The sequence below is a fragment of the Ambystoma mexicanum genome, chromosome 1p, assembly GCF_040938575.1.
Source record: "Ambystoma mexicanum isolate Mex_15411 chromosome 1p, UKY_AmexF1_1, whole genome shotgun sequence".
In the NCBI taxonomy this organism is placed as follows: domain Eukaryota; kingdom Metazoa; phylum Chordata; class Amphibia; order Caudata; family Ambystomatidae; genus Ambystoma; species Ambystoma mexicanum.
In genome coordinates this window covers 1,024,362,183-1,024,378,072 of record NC_090921.1, presented here as the reverse complement: position 1 = coordinate 1,024,378,072, position 15,890 = coordinate 1,024,362,183, and the positions used below count along the sequence as shown (strand labels likewise).

At 41.5% G+C, this 15,890-nt stretch overlaps 5 non-coding genes across 5 annotated transcripts; all 5 read left to right on the top strand.

Moving 5' to 3' along the window:
- Positions 1-2,566: 2,566 nt before the first annotated feature.
- TRNAY-GUA (transfer RNA tyrosine (anticodon GUA)) lies at positions 2,567-2,652 on the top strand. The gene is given in 2 exon segments: positions 2,567-2,603; positions 2,617-2,652. It is a non-coding gene; the product is annotated as a tRNA-Tyr (tRNA).
- Positions 2,653-5,792: 3,140 nt separating this feature from the next.
- TRNAY-GUA (transfer RNA tyrosine (anticodon GUA)) lies at positions 5,793-5,878 on the top strand. Its single transcript is given in 2 exon segments — positions 5,793-5,829; positions 5,843-5,878. It is a non-coding gene; the product is annotated as a tRNA-Tyr (tRNA).
- A 560-nt stretch (positions 5,879-6,438) lies between these two features.
- TRNAY-GUA (transfer RNA tyrosine (anticodon GUA)) lies at positions 6,439-6,524 on the top strand. The gene is given in 2 exon segments: positions 6,439-6,475; positions 6,489-6,524. It is a non-coding gene; the product is annotated as a tRNA-Tyr (tRNA).
- A 560-nt stretch (positions 6,525-7,084) lies between these two features.
- TRNAY-GUA (transfer RNA tyrosine (anticodon GUA)) lies at positions 7,085-7,170 on the top strand. The gene is given in 2 exon segments: positions 7,085-7,121; positions 7,135-7,170. It is a non-coding gene; the product is annotated as a tRNA-Tyr (tRNA).
- A 560-nt stretch (positions 7,171-7,730) lies between these two features.
- Positions 7,731-7,816, top strand: TRNAY-GUA (transfer RNA tyrosine (anticodon GUA)). The gene is given in 2 exon segments: positions 7,731-7,767; positions 7,781-7,816. It is a non-coding gene; the product is annotated as a tRNA-Tyr (tRNA).
- The last annotated feature ends 8,074 nt before the right edge of the window (positions 7,817-15,890 follow it).

Here is a 15,890-nt window from a genome sequence, read left to right as displayed (position 1 = left end):
GGTAGAGAGGAGGACTGTAGTGGTAAAACAGGCATCCTTAGGTCGCTGGTTCAAATCCGGCTCAAAGGACTTTTGCCAAATGCACATTTTATTGAATACTTGGAAAGTAAAATACTTGGAAAGTAAAATAACAGACAATTTATAATTATATTATATTTCATCACTGAAAATAGATGCCTTTTGCTTTGAGGCTGTGGCCACGTTATTTTTCTGTCCGACACCAATCTTCGTTGGTTTCCTGTCAGGTGTTTTGGATCCCCATCTCTTGCTATGAACTGGCAAAACAGCAGAATCCCCTTGACAATCTTGATTTCTCAAGGGAAATGAGAGAACACTATACACCATCCAAGATATTAAAATATTGTCAAGGCCCAACACGACTGAATACTCTGAGGAGATGGCCTGTGAGGCGCCGCCTTTCAACTTTTCCCCCTTAGTATCGTGGTCAGTAACATGCGGGAGAAAGCGGAGGGGGTCATTTTTTTAATTGGGAACTGATGTGCTTTTACTCAATTCGGGAACCTCACAAGCCAAATTTGTAGTATTTTGCACGAATTGCAAGAGATGTTTACAAGTCGACGGTTGAAGTGGAAGCTCGTATTGAGTTTGCTAGAGAATGATTAGCCAAGCCTTCGATAGCTCAGTTGGTAGAGCGTAGGACTGTAGTGGTAAAACAGGCATCCTTAGGTCGCTGGTTCAAATCCGGCTCGAAGGACTTTTGCCAAATGCACATTTTATTGAATACTTGGAAAGTTAAATACTTGGAAAGTAAAATAACAGACAATTTATAATCATATCATATTTCATCACTGAAAATAGATGCCTTTTGCTTTGAGGCTGTGGCCACGTTATTTTTCTGTCCGACACCAATCTTCGTTGGTTTCCTGTGAGGTGTTTTGGATCCCCATCTCTTGCTATAAACTGACAAAACAGCAGAATCCCCTTGACAATCTTGATTTCTCAAGGGAAATGGGAGAACACTATACACCATCCTAGATATTAAAATATTGTCAAGGCGGAACACTGATGAATACTCTGAGGAGATGGCCTGTGAGGCGCCGCCTTTCAACTTTTGCCCCTTAGTATGGTGGTCAGTAACATGCGGGAGACTGCGGAGGGGGTCATTTTTTTAATTGGGAACTGATGTGCTTTTACTCAATTCGGGAACCTCACAAGCCAAATTTGTAGTATTTTGCACAAATTGCAAGGGATGTTTACAAGTCGACGGTTGAAGTGGATGCTCGTATTGAGTTTGCTAGAGTTGATTTGCAAAGCCTTCGATAGCTCAGTTGGTAGAGGGGAGGACTGTAGTGGGAAAACAGGCATCCTTAGGTCGCTGGTTCAAATCCGGCTCGAATGACTCTTGCCAAATGCACATTTTATTGAATACTTGGAAAGTAAAATACTTGGAAAGTAAAATAACAGACAATTTATAATTATATTATATTTCATCACTGAAAATAGATGCCTTTTGCTTTGAGGCTGTGGCCACGTTATTTTTCTGTCCAACACGAATCTTCATTGGTTTCCTGTCAGGTGTTTTGGATCCCCATCTCTTGCTATGAACTGGCAAAACAGCAGAATCCCCTTGACAATCTTGATTTCTCAAGGGAAATGAGAGAACACTATACACCATCCAAGATATTAAAATATTGTCAAGGCCCAACACGGCTGAATACTCTGAGGAGATGGCCTGTCAGGCGCCGCCTTTCAACTTTTCCCCCTTAGTATGGTGGTCATTAACATGCGGGAGACTGCGGAGGGGGTCATTTTTTTAATTGGGAACTGATGTGCTTTTACTCAATTTGGGAACCTCACAAGCCAAATTTGTAGTATTTTGCACGAATTGCAAGCGATGTTTACAAGTCGACGGTTGAAGTGGAAGCTCGTATTGAGTTTGCTAGAGAATGGTTTGCCAAGCCTTCGATAGCTCAGTTGGTAGAGTGGAGGACTGTAGTGGTAAAACAGGCATCCTTAGGTCGCTGGTTCAAATCTGGCTCGAAGGACTTTTGCCAAATGCAAATTTTAGTGAATACTTGGAAAGTAAAATACTTGGAAAGTAAAATAACAGACAATTTATAATTATATTATATTTCATCACTGAAAATAGATGCCTTTTGCTTTGAGGCTGTGGCCACGTTATTTTTCTGTCCGACACCAATCTTCGTTGGTTTCCTGTGAGGTGTTTTGGATCCCCATCTCTTGCTATGAACTGACAAAACAGCAGAATCCCCTTGACAATCTTGATTTCTCAAGGGAAATGGGAGAACACCATACACCATCCAAGATATTAAAATATTGTCAAGGCCGAACACTGATCAATACTCTGAGGAGATGGCCTGTGAGGCGCCGCCTTTCAACTTTTCCTCCTTAGTATGGTGGTCAGTAACATGCGGGAGACTGCGGAGGCGGTCATTTTTTTAATTGGGAACTGATGTGCTTTTACTCAATTCGGGAACCTCACAAGCCAAATTTGTAGTATTTTGCACAAATTGCAAGAGATGTTTACAAGTCGACGGTTGAAGTGGAAGCTCGTATTGAGTTTGCTAGAGAACAATTTGCAAAACCTTCGATAGCTCAGTTGGTAGAGCGGAGGACTGTAGAGGTAAAACAGGCATCCTTAGGTCGCTGGTTCAAATCCGGCTCGAAGGACTTTTGCCAAATGCACATTTTATTGAATACTTGGAAAGTAAAATACTTGGAAAGTAAAATAACAGACAATTTATAATTATATTATATTTCATCACAGAAAATAGATGTCTTTTGCTTTGAGGCTGTGGCCACGTTATTTTTCTGTCCGACACCAATCTTCGTTGGTTTCCTGTGAGGTATTTTGGATCCCCATCTCTTGCTATGAATTGACAAAACAGCAGAATCCCCTTGACAATCTTGATTTCTCAAGGGAAATGGGAGAACACTATACACCATCCAAGATATTAAAATATTGTCAAGGCCGAACACTGATGAATACTCTGAGGAGATGGCCTGTGAGGCGCCGCCTTTCAACTTTTCCTCCTTTGTATGGTGGTCAGTAACATGCGGGAGACTGCGGAGGGGGTCATTTTTTTAATTGTGAACTGATGTGCTTTTACTCAATTCGGGAACCTCACAAGCCAAATTTGTAGTATTTTGCACGAAATGCAAGAGATGTTTGAATGTTGAAGGTTGAAGTGGAAGCTCGTATTGAGCTTGCTAGAGACTGATTTGCCAAGCCTTCGATAGCTCAGTTGGTAGAGCGGACTGTAGTGGTAAAACAGGCATCCTTAGGTCGCTGGTTCAAATCCGGCTCGAAGGACTTTTGCCAAATACACATTTTATTGAATACTTGGAAAGTAAAATACTTGGAAAGTAAAATAACAGACAATTTATAATTATATTATATTTCATCACTGAAAATAGATGCCTTTTGCTTTGAGGCTGTGACCACCTTATTTTTCTGTCCAACACGAATCTTCATTGGTTTCCTGTGAGGTGTTTTGGATCCCCATCTCTTGCTATGAACTGGCAAAACAGCAGAATCCCCTTGACAATCTTGATTTCTCAAGGGAAATGAGAGAACACTATACACCATCCAAGATATTAAAATATTGTCAAGGCCCAACGCGGCTGAATACTCTGAGGAGATGGCCTGTGAGGTGCCGCCTTTCAACTTTTCCCCCTTAGTATGGTGGTCAGTAACATGCGGGAGACTGCGGAGGGGGTCATTTTTTTAATTGGGAACTGATGTGCTTTTACTCAATTCGGGAACCTCACAAGCCATATTTGTAGTATTTTGCACAAATTGCAAGAGATGTTTACAAGTCGACGGTTAAAGTGGATGCTCGTATTGAGTTTGCTAGAGTTGATTTGCCAAGCCTTAGATAGCTCAGTTGGTAGAGCGGAGGACTGTAGTGGTAAAACAGGCATCATTAGGTCGCTGGTTCAAATCCAGCTCGAATGACTCTTGCCAAATGCACATTTTATTGAATATTTGGAAAGTAAAATACTTGGAAAGTAAAATAACAGACAATTTATAATTATATTATATTTCATCACTGAAAATAGATGCCTTTTGCTTTGAGGCTGTGGCCACGTTATTTTTCTGTCCAACACGAATCTTCATTGGTTTCCTGTCAGGTGTTTTGGATCCCCATCTCTTGCTATGAACTGGCAAAACAGCAGAATCCCCTTGACAATCTTGATTTCTCAAGGGAAATGAGAGAACACTATACACCATCCAAGATATTAAAATATTGTCAAGGCCCAACACGGCTGAATACTCTGAGGAGATGGCCTGTGAGGCGCCGCCTTTCAACTTTTCCCCCTTAGTATGGTGGTCATTAACATGAGGGAGACTGCGGAGGGGGTCATTTTTTTAATTGGGAACTGATGTGCTTTTACTCAATTCGGGAACGTCACAAGCCAAATTTGTAGTATTTTGCACGAATTTCAAGAGATGTTTACAAGTCGACGGTTGAAGTGGAAGCTCGTATTGAATTTGCTAGAGAACAATTTGCCAAGCCTTCGATAGCTCAGTTGGTAGAGCGGAGGACTGTAGTGGTAAAACAGGCATCCTTAGGTCGCTGGTTCAAATCCGGCTCAAAGGACTTTTGCCAAATGCACATTTTATTGAATACTTGGAAAGTAAAATACTTGGAAAGTAAAATAACAGACAATTTATAATTATATTATATTTCATCACTGAAAATAGATGCCTTTTGCTTTGAGGCTGTGGCCACGTTATTTTTCTGTCCGACACCAATCTTCGTTGGTTTCCTGTCAGGTGTTTTGGATCCCCATCTCTTGCTATGAACTGGCAAAACAGCAGAATCCCCTTGACAATCTTGATTTCTCAAGGGAAATGAGAGAACACTATACACCATCCAAGATATTAAAATATTGTCAAGGCCCAACACGGCTGAATACTCTGAGGAGATGGCCTGTGAGGCGCCGCCTTTCAACTTTTCCCCCTTAGTATGGTGGTCAGTAACATGCGGGAGACTGCAGAGTGGGTTATTTTTTTAATTGTCAACTGATGTGCTTTTACTCAATTCGGGAACCTCACAAGCCAAATTTGTAGTATTTTGCACGAATTGCAAGAGATGTTTGCATGTCGACGGTTGAAGTGGAAGCTCGTATTGAGCTTGCTAGAGTACAATTTGCCAAGCCTTCGATAGCTCAGTTGGTAGAGCGGAGGGCTGTAGTGATAAAACAGGCATCCTTAGGTCGCTCGTTCAAATCCGGCTCGAAGGACTTTTGCCAAATGCACATTTTATTGAATACTTGGAAAGTAAAATACTTGGAAAGTAAAATAACAGACAATTTATAATCATATCATATTTCATCACTGAAAATAGATGCCTTTTGCTTTGAGGCTGTGGCCACGTTATTTTTCTGTCCGACACCAATCTTCGTTGGTTTCCTGTGAGGTGTTTTGGATCCCCATCTCTTGCTATAAACTGACAAAACAGCAGAATCCCCTTGACAATCTTGATTTCTCAAGGGAAATGGGAGAACACTATACACCATCCAAGATATTAAAATATTGTCAAGGAGGAACACTGATGAATACTCTGAGGAGATGGCCTGTGAGGCGCCGCCTTTCAACTTTTCCTCCTTAGTATGGTGGTCAGTAACATGCGGGAGACTGCAGAGGGGGTCATTTTTTTAATTGGGAACTGATGTGCTTTTACTCAATTCGGTAACCTCACAAGCCAAATTTGTAGTATTTTGCACGAATTGCAAGAGATGTTTGCATGTCGACGGTTGAAGTGGAAGCTCGAATTGAGCTAGTTAGAGAATGATTTGCCAAGCCTTCGATAGCTCAGTTGGTAGAGCGGAGGACTGTAGTGGTAAAACAGGAATCCTTAGGTCGCTGGTTCAAATCCAGCTCGAAGGACTTTTGCCAAATGCAAATTTTATTGAATTCTTGGAAAGTAAAATACTTGGAAAATAAAATAACAGACAATTTATAATTATATCATATTTCCTCACTGAAAATAGATGCCTTTTGCTTTGAGGCTGTGGCCACGTTATTTTTCTGTCCAACACGAATCTTCATTGGTTTCCTGTGAGGTGTTTTGGATCCCCATCTCTTGCTATGAACTGGCAAAACAGCAGAATCTCCTTGACAATCTTGATTTCTCAAGGAAAATGAGAGAACACTATACACCATCCAAGATATTAAAATATTGTCAAGGCCCAACACGGCTGAATACTCTGAGGAGATGGCCTGTGAGGCGCCGCCTTTCAACTTTTCCCCCTTAGTATGGTGGTCAGTAACATGCGGGAGACTGCGGAGGGGGTCATTTTTTTAATTGGGAACTGATGTGCTTTTACTCAATTCGGGAACCTCACAAGCCAAATTTGTAGTATTTTGCACGAATTGCAAGAGATGTTTACAAGTCGACGGTTGAAGTGGAAGCTCGTATTGAGTTTGCTAGAGAATGAATAGCCAAGCCTTCGATAGCTCAGTTGGTAGAGCAGAGGACTGTAGTGGTAAAACAGGCATCCTTAGGTCGCTGGTTCAAATCCGGCTCGAAGGACTTTTGCCAAATGCACATTTTATTGAATACTTGGAAAGTAAAATACTTGGAAAGTAAAATAACAGACAATTTATAATCATATCATATTTCATCACTGAAAATAGATGCCTTTTGCTTTGAGGCTGTGGCCACGTTATTTTTCTGTCCGACACCAATCTTCGTTGGTTTCCTGTGATTTGTTTTGGATCCCCATCTCTTGCTATAAACTGACAAAACAGCAGAATCCCCTTGACAATCTTGATTTCTCAAGGGAAATGGGAGAACACTATACACCATCCAAGATATTAAAATATTGTCAAGGCGGAACACTGATGAATACTCTGAGGAGATGGCCTGTGAGGCGCCGCCTTTCAACTTTTCCTCCTTAGTATGGTGGTCAGTAACATGCGGGAGACTGCAGAGGGGGTCATTTTTTTAATTGGGAACTGATGTGCTTTTACTCAATTCGGGAACCTCACAAGCCAAATTTGTAGTATTTTGCACGAATTGCAAGAGATGTTTGCATGTCGACGGTTGAAGTGGAAGCTCGAATTGAGCTAGCTAGAGAATGATTTGCCAAGCCTTCGATAGCTCAGTTGGTAGAGCGGAGGACTGTAGTGGTAAAACAGGCATCCTTAGGTCGCTGGTTCAAATCCGGCTCGAAGGATTTTTGCCAAATGCAAATTTTATTGAATACTTGGAAAGTAAAATACTTGGAAAATAAAATAACAGACAATTTATAATTATATCATATTTCCTCACTGAAAATAGATGCCTTTTGCTTTGAGGCTGTGGCCACGTTATTTTTCTGTCCAACACGAATCTTCATTGGTTTCCTGTGAGGTGTTTTGGATCCCCATCTCTTGCTATGAACTGGCAAAACAGCAGAATCTCCTTGACAATCTTGATTTCTCAAGGAAAATGAGAGAACACTATACACCATCCAAGGTATTAAAATATTGTCAAGGCCCAACACTGCTGAATACTCTGAGGAGATGGCCTGTGAGGCGCCGCCTTTCAACTTTTCCCCCTTAGTATGGTGGTCAGTAACATGCGGGAGACTGCGGAGGGGGTCATTTTTTTAATTGGGAACTGATGTGCTTTTACTCAATTCGGGAACCTCACAAGCCAAATTTGTAGTATTTTGCACGAATTGCAAGAGATGTTTACAAGTCGACGGTTGAAGTGGAAGCTCGTATTGAGTTTGCTAGAGAATGAATAGCCAAGCCTTCGATAGCTCAGTTGGTAGAGCAGAGGACTGTAGTGGTAAAACAGGCATCCTTAGGTCGCTGGTTCAAATCCGGCTCGAAGGACTTTTGCCAAATGCACATTTTATTGAATACTTGGAAAGTAAAATACTTGGAAAGTAAAATAACAGACAATTTATAATCATATCATATTTCATCACTGAAAATAGATGCCTTTTGCTTTGAGGCTGTGGCCACGTTATTTTTCTGTCCGACACCAATCTTCGTTGGTTTCCTGTGATTTGTTTTGGATCCCCATCTCTTGCTATAAACTGACAAAACAGCAGAATCCCCTTGACAATCTTGATTTCTCAAGGGAAATGGGAGAACACTATACACCATCCAAGATATTAAAATATTGTCAAGGCGGAACACTGATGAATACTCTGAGGAGATGGCCTGTGAGGCGCCGCCTTTCAACTTTTCCTCCTTAGTATGGTGGTCAGTAACATGCGGGAGACTGCAGAGGGGGTCATTTTTTTAATTGGGAACTGATGTGCTTTTACTCAATTCGGGAACCTCACAAGCCAAATTTGTAGTATTTTGCACGAATTGCAAGAGATGTTTGCATGTCGACGGTTGAAGTGGAAGCTCGAATTGAGCTTGCTAGAGAACAATTTGCCAAGCCTTCGATAGCTCAGTTGGTAGAGCGGAGGGCTGTAGTGGTAAAACAGGCGTCCTTAGGTCGCTAGTTCAAATCCGGCTCGAAGGACTTTTGCCAAATGCAAATTTTATTGAATACTTGGAAAGTAAAATACTTGGAAAATAACATAACAGACAATTTATAATTATATTATATTTCATCACTGAAAATAGATGCCTTTTGCTTTGAGGCTGTGGCCACGTTATGTTTCTGTCCAACACCAATCTTCATTGGTTTCCTGTGAGGTGTTTTGGATCCCCATCTCTTGCTATGAACTGGCAAAACAGCAGAATCCCCTTGACAATCTTGATTTCTCAAGGGAAATGAGAGAACACTATACACCATCCAAGATATTAAAATATTGTCAAGGCCCAACACGGCTGAATACTCTGAGGAGATGGCCTGTGAGGCGCCGCCTTTCAACTTTTCCCCCTTAGTATGGTGGTCAGTAACATGCGGGAGACTGCGGAGGGGGTCATTTTTTTAATTGGGAACTGATGTGCTTTTACTCAATTCGGGAACCTCACAAGCCAAATTTGTAGTATTTTGCACGAATTGCAAGAGATGTTTACAAGTCGACGGTTGAAGTGGAAGCTCGTATTGAGTTTGCTAGAGAATGATTTGCCAAGCCTTCGATAACTCAGTTGGTAGAGCGGAGGACTGTAGTGGTAAAACAGGCATCCTTAGGTCGCTGGTTCAAATCCGGCTCGAAGGACTTTTACCAAATGCACATTTTATTGAATACTTGGAAAGTAAAATACTTGGAAAGTAAAATAACAGACAATTTATAATTATATTATATTTCATCACTGAAAATAGATGCCTTTTGCTTTGAGGCTGTGGCCACGTTATTTTTCTGTCCAACACGAATCTTCATTGGTTTCCTGTGAAGTGTTTTGGATCCCCATCTCTTGCTATGAACTGGCAAAACAGCAGAATCCCCTTTACAATCTTGATTTCTCAAGGGAAATGAGAGAACACTATGCACCATGCAAGATATTAAAATATTGTCATGGCCCAACACGGCTGAATACTGTGAGGAGATGGCCTGTGAGGCACCGCCTTTCAACTTTTCCCCCTTAGTATGGTGGTCAGTAACATGCGGGAGACTGCGGAGGGGTTCATTTTTTTAATTGGGAACTGTTGTGCTTTTACTCAATTCGGAAACCTCACAAGCCAAATTTGTAGTACTTTGCACGAATTGCAAGAGATGTTTACAAGTCGGCGGTTGAAGTGGATGCTCCTATTGAGTTTGCTAGAGAATGGTTTGCCTAGCCTTCGAAAGCTCAGTTGGTAGAGCGGAGGACTGTAGTGGTAAAACAGGCATCCTTAGGTCGCTGGTTCAAATCCGGCTCGAAGGACTGTTGCCAAATGCAAATTTTATTGAATACTTGGAAAGTAAAATACTTGGAAAGTAAAATAACAGACAATTTATAATTATATTATATTTCCTCACTGAAAATAGATGCCTTTTGCTTTGAGGCTGTGGCCACGTTATGTTTCTGTCCAACACCAATCTTCATTGGTTTCCTGTGAGGTGTTTTGGATCCCCATCTCTTGCTATGAACTGGCAAAACAGCAGAATCTCCTTGACAATCTTGATTTCTCAAGGAAAATGAGAGAACACTATACACCATCCAAGATATTAAAATATTGTCAAGGCCCAACACTGCTGAATACTCTGAGGAGATGGCCTGTGAGGCGCCGCCTTTCAACTTTTCCCCCTTAGTATGGTGGTCAGTAACATGCAGGAGACTGCGGAGGGGGTCATTTTTTTAATTGGGAACTGATGTGCTTTTACTCAATTCGGGAACCTCACAAGCCAAATTTGTAGTATTTTGCACGAATTGCAAGAGATGTTTACAAGTCGACGGTTGAAGTGGAAGCTCGTATTGAGTTTGCTAGAGATTGATTTGCCAAGCCTTCGATAGCTCAGTTGGTAGAGCGGAAGACTGTAGTGATAAAAGAGGCATCCTTAGGTCGCTGGTTCAAATCCGGCTCGAAGGACTTTTGCCAAATGCACATTTTATTGAATACTTGGAAAGTAAAATACTTGGAAAGTAAAATAACATACAATTTATAATTATATTATATTTCATCACTGAAAATAGATGCCTTTTGCTTTGAGGCTGTGGCCACGTTATTTTTCTGTCCAACACGAATCTTCATTGGTTTCCTTTGAGGTGTTTTGGATCCCCATCTCTTGCTATGAACTGGCAAAACAGCAGAATCCCCTTGACAATCTTGATTTCTCAAGGGAAATGGGAGAACACCATACACCATCCAAGATATTAAAATATTGTCAAGGCCGAACACTGCTGAATACTCTGAGGAGAAGGCCTGTGAGGCGCCGCCTTTCAACTTTTCCTCCTTAGTATGGTGGTCAGTAACATGCGGGAGACTGCGGAGGGGGTCATTTTTTTAATTGGGAACTGATGTGCTTTTACTCAATTCGGGAACCTCACAAGCCAAATGTGTAGTATCATGCACGAATTGCAAGAGATGTTTGCATGTCGACGGTTGAAGTGGAAGCTCGTATTGAGCTTGCTAGAGACTGATTTGCTAAGCCTTCGATAACTCAGTTGGTAGAGCGGAGGACTGTAGTGGTAAAACAGGCATCCTTAGGTCGCTAGTTCAAATCCGACTCGAAGGACTTTTGCCAAATGCAAATTTTATTGAATACTTGGAAAGTAAAATACTTGGAAAATAAAATAACAGACAATTTATAATTATATTATATTTCATCAATGAAAATAGATGCCTTTTGCTTTGAGGCTGTGGCCATGTTATGTTTCTGTCCACACCAATCTCCATTGGTTTCCTGTGAGGTGTTTTGGATCCCCATCTCTTGCTATGAACTGGCAAAACAGCAGAATCCCCTTGACAATTTTGATTTCTCAAGGGAAATGAGAGAACACTATACACCATCCAAGATATTAAAATATTGTCAAGGCCCAACACGGCTGAATACTCTGAGGAGATGGCCTGTGAGGCGCCGCCTTTCAACTTTTCCCCCTTAGTATGGTGGTCAGTAACATGCGGGAGACTGCGGAGGGGGTCATTTTTTTAATTGGGAACTGATGTGCTTTTACTCAATTCGGGAACCTCACAAGCCAAATTTGTAGTATTTTGCACGAATTGCAAGAGATGTTTACAAGTCGACGGTTGAAGTGGAAGCTCGTATTGAGTTTGCTAGAGAATTATTAGCCAAGCCGTCGATAGCTCAGTTGGTAGAGCATCCATCGGTCGCTGGTTCAAATCCGGCTTGAAGGACTGTTGCCAAATGCACATTTTATTGAATACTTGGAAAGTAAAATACTTGGAAAGTAAAATAACAGACAATTTATAATTATATTATATTTCATCACTGAAAATAGATGCCTTTTGCTTTGAGGCTGTGGCCACGTTATTTTTCTGTCCGACACCAATCTTCGTTGGTTTCCTGTGAGGTGTTTTGGATCCCCATCTCTTGCTATGAACTGACAAAATAGCAGAATCCCCTTGAGAATCTTGATTTCTCAAGGGAAATGGGAGAACACCATACACCATCCAAGATATTAAAATATTGTCAAGGCCGAACACTGCTGAATACTCTGAGGAGATGGCCTGTGAGGCGACGCCTTTCAACTTTTCCTCCTAAGTATGGTGGTCAGTAACATGCGGGAGACTGCGGAGGGGGTCATTTTTTTAATTGGGAACTGATGTGCTTTTGCTCAATGCGGGAACCTCACAAGCCAAATTTGTAGTATTTTGCACGAATTGCAAGAGATGTTTGCATGTCGACGGTTGAAGTGGAAGCTCGTATTGAGCTTGCTAGAGACTGATTTGCCAAGCCTTCGATAACTCAGTTGGTAGAGCGGAGGACTGTAGTGGTAACACATGCATCCTTAGGTCGCTGGTTCAAATCCGGCTCGAAGGACTTTTGCCAAATGCAAATTTTATTGAATACTTGGAAAGTAAAATAACAGACAATTTATAATCATATCATATTTCATCACTGAAAATAGATGCCTTTTGCTTTGAGGCTGTGGCCACGTTATTTTTCTGTCCGACACCAATCTTCGTTGGTTTCCTGTGAGGTGTTTTGGATCCCCATCTCTTGCTATAAACTGACAAAACAGCAGAATCCCCTTGACAATCTTGATTTCTCAAGGGAAATGGGAGAACACTATACACCATCCAAGATATTAAAATATTGTCAAGGCGGAACACTGATGAATACTCTGAGGAGATGGCCTGTGAGGCGCCGCCTTTCAACTTTTCCTCCTTAGTATGGTGGTCAGTAACATGCGGGAGACTGCGGAGGGGGTCATTTTTTTAATTGGGAACTGATGTGCTTTTACTCAATTCGGGAACCTCACAAGCCAAATTTGTAGTATTTTGCACGAATTGCAAGAGATGTTTGCATGTCGACGGTTGAAGTGGAAGCTCGAATTGAGCTAGCTAGAGAATGATTTGCCAAGCCTTCGATAGCTCAGTTGGTAGAGGGGAGGACTGTAGTGGTAAAACAGGCATCCTTAGGTCGCTGGTTCAAAACCGGCTCGAAGGACTTTTGCCAAATGCAAATTTTATTGAATACTTGGAAAGTAAAATACTTGGAAAATAAAATAACAGACAATTTATAATTATATCATATTTCCTCACTGAAAATAGATGCCTTTTGCTTTGAGGCTGTGGCCACGTTATTTTTCTGTCCAACACGAATCTTCATTGGTTTCCTGTGAGGTGTTTTGGATCCCCATCTCTTGCTATGAACTGGCAAAACAGTAGAATCTCCTTGACAATCTTGATTTCTCAAGGAAAATGAGAGAACACTATACACCATCCAAGGTATTAAAATATTGTCAAGGCCCAACACTGCTGAATACTCTGAGGAGATGGCCTGTGAGGCGCCGCCTTTGAACTTTTCCCCCTTAGTATGGTGGTCAGTAACATGCGGGAGACTGCAGAGTGGGTTATTTTTTTAATTGTCAACTGATGTGCTTTTACTCAATTCGGGAACCTCACAAGCCAAATTGTAGTATTTTGCACGAATTGCAAGAGATGTTTGCATGTCGACGGTTGAAGTGGAAGCTCGTATTGAGCTTGCTAGAGAACAATTTGCCAAGCCTTCAATAGCTCAGTTGGTAGAGCGGAGGGCTGTAGTGGTAAAACAGGCATCCTTAGGTCGCTCGTTCAAATCCGGCTCAAAGGACTTTTGCCAAATGCAAATTTTATTGAATACTTGGAAAGTGAAATACTTGGAAAATAACATAACAGACAATTTATAATTATATTATATTTCATCACTGAAAATAGATGCCTTTTGCTTTGAGGCTGTGGCCACGTTATGTTTTTGTCCAACACCAATCTTCATTGGTTTCCTGTGAGGTGTTTTGGATCCCCATCTCTTGCTATGAACTGGCAAAACAGCAGAATCCTCTTTACAATCTTGATTTCTCAAGGGAAATGAGAGAACACTATACACCATGCAAGATATTAAAATATTGTCAAGGCCCAACACGGCTGAATACTGTGAGGAGATGGCCTGTGAGGCACCGCCTTTCAACTTTTCCCCCTTAGTATGGTGGTCAGTAACATGCGGGAGACTGCGGAGGGGTTCATTTTTTTAATTGGGAACTGATGTGCTTTTACTCAATTCGGGAACCTCACAAGCCAAATTTGTAGTATTTTGCACGAATTGCAAGAGATGTTTACAAGTCGGCGGTTGAAGTGGAAGCTCCTATTGAGTTTGCTAGAGAGTGGTTTGCCTAGCCTTCGATAGCTCAGTTGGTAGAGCGGAGGACTGTAGTGGTAAAACAGGCATCCATCGGTCGCTGGTTCAAATCCTGCTTGAAGGACTGTTGCCAAATGCACATTTCATTGAATACTTGGAAAGTAAAATAACAGACAATTTATAATTATATTATATTTCATCACTGAAAATAGATGCCTTTTGCTTTGAGGCTGTGGCCACGTTATTTTTCTGTCCGACACCAATCTTCGTTGGTTTCCTGTGAGGTGTTTTGGATCCCCATCTCTTGCTATGAACTGACAAAACAGCAAAATCCCCTTGACAATCTTGATTTCTCAAGGGAAATGGGAGAACACCATACACCATCCAAGATATTAAAATATTGTCAAGGCCGAACACTGCTGAATACTCTGATGAGATGGCCTGTGAGGCGACGCCTTTCAACTTTTCCTCCTTAGTATGGTGGTCAGTAACATGCGGGAGACTGCGGAGGGGGTCATTTTTTAAATTGGGAACTGACGTGCTTTTACTCAATGCGGGAACCTCACATGCCAAATTTGTAGTATTTTGCACGAATTGCAAGAGATGTTTGCATGTCGACGGTTGAAGTGGAAGCTCGTATTGAGCTTGCTAGAGACTGATTTGCCAAGTCTTCGATAACTCAGTTGGTAGAGCGGAGGACTGTAGTGGTAAAACAGGCATCCTTAGGTCGCTGGTTCAAATCCGGCTTGAAGGACTTTTGCCAAATACAAATTTTATTGAATACTTGGAAAGTAAAATACTTGGAAAATAAAATAACAGACAATTTATAATTATATTATATTTCATCAATGAAAATAGATGCCTTTTGCTTTGAGGCTGTGGCCACGTTATGTTTCTGTCCAACACCAATCTTCATTGGTTTCCTGTGAGGTGTTTTGGATCCCCATCTCTTGCTATGAAATGGCAAAACAGCAGAATCTCCTTGACAATCTTGATTTCTCAAGGAAAATGAGAGAACACTATACACCATCCAAGATATTAAAATATTGTCAAGGCCCAACACGGCTGAATACTCTGAGGAGATGGCCTGTGAGGCGCCGCCTTTCAACTTTTCCCCCTTAGTATCGTGGTCAGTAACATGCGGGAGACTGCGGAGGGGGTCATTTTTTTAATTGGGAACTGATGTGCTTTTACTCAATTCGGGAACCTCACAAGCCAAATTTGTAGTATTTTGCACGAATTGCAAGAGATGTTTACAAGTCGACGGTTGAAGTGGAAGCTCGTATTGAGTTTGCTAGAGAATGATTAGCCAAGCCTTCGATAGCTCAGTTGGTAGAGCCGAGGACTGTAGTGGTAAAACAGGCATCCTTAGGTCGCTGGTTCAAATCCGGCTAGAAGGACTTTTGCCAAATGCACATTTTATTGAATACTTGGAAAGTAAAATACTTGGAAAGTAAAATAACAGACAATTTATAATCATATCATATTTCATCACTGAAAATAGATGCCTTTTGCTTTGAGGCTGTGGCCACGTTATTTTTCTGTCCGACACCAATCTTCGTTGGTTTCCTGTGAGGTGTTTTGGATCCCCATCTCTTGCTATGAACTGGCAAAACAGTAGAATCTCCTTGACAATCTTGATTTCTCAAGGAAAATGAGAGAACACTATACACCATCCAAGGTATTAAAATATTGTCAAGGCCCAACACTGCTGAATACTCTGAGGAGATGGCCTGTGAGGCGCCGCCTTTCAACTTTTCCCCCTTAGTATGGTGGTCAGT